Here is a 1293-nt window from a genome sequence, read left to right on the forward strand (position 1 = left end):
AGAGTGGCCAACTAGTGTGATAGCAGCCATTAATCGTCCAAACATTTCCCGCCTTTTTTTAAATTTGAGTACCTCAGCTAGGGGCATTATACACTTTAATTACTATTTTTTTTATTTTTTTTATAATGCTTTAGCTCATAACCTTATTATAGTTAGTATTGTAAAGTATTTGAGTATTGTTAAAACAATATTTTGTACAAAATGTTATGTTTTAGAAATAAATTGAAGTTCATTATTTGAAAATTTCACAAAAAATTGTGTTTATTAAAATCATTTTATTGCATTTTTGAATACATAAAATTGATTTTTAGGTGTATGTAACTGCTTATCTGCTACAAATTACAATAATTCAGATAAAAGGAAAAAGTAAATGAATACATATTATATATTTTTTTTAACATTGTTTTCAGCTCATAATATTGAATATAACTTTCATCAAATAATATAGTAAATTGTTTTATTTTTGTTTGAGCATACCTAGTAATAAAAATAATAAGTGAAATAAACTTACTAAATCTCTAAATATAGTTTAATTCATTTAAAAAACAATTAGAATAACCTTATCTTTTAGCGCTATAAACTTAGAGCAAATACCCATCTATAAAATTAATGTATGTCATCAATTGGTAAATTAAATACCTAGGTAACCTAAACATATAAAGAACTTACTTCACAAAGATAAGAATTATTAGTGGGTTTCCATTTATCCCTTTTCACTTGAACAGCCCATACTGCTCGACGTTGTTTGTCTTTAGGAAACACTTTAAGTGTGAACCCATTCTCACTTCTGTTAGAACAACCATATGCACAACAACTAGGCATTCTAACGTTCCTAATAAATAACTACAATTATGTAGGTAATTATATATATAATATATAATATATTATATGTATAATTATATAATCATATAATTAATATGAATAACAAATAAACATATTTTATTGACATTTATAATCAACATAATAATTTTAAAATGCAAAAATTGAGTATTAGACTATGTCCACAAACAGTATTAGGTAGTACCTGAAAGTATAACAAAGTGGTAGGTACACACTTTTCAATAATATTTCAACTTGTCAATGTCAGAAAAGTAAAGAACAATTTTAATAATAACTAAAAAAACAATAAATTATTAAAATTAATTAATATTGAACAGTTTAAAACATATAAATTAATGCAATAAGTTTAAATATTTGGACGATTAATGGCGTCCATAATCAATGATAACAGCCAGCCAATAGAAAACGTTCACCGAGTTGGCCACTCTCTTTAATATCAAGGCTCTCTAGATC

Source organism: Acyrthosiphon pisum, chromosome A2, assembly GCF_005508785.2.
Source record: "Acyrthosiphon pisum isolate AL4f chromosome A2, pea_aphid_22Mar2018_4r6ur, whole genome shotgun sequence".
Classification (NCBI taxonomy): Eukaryota; Metazoa; Arthropoda; class Insecta; order Hemiptera; family Aphididae; genus Acyrthosiphon; species Acyrthosiphon pisum.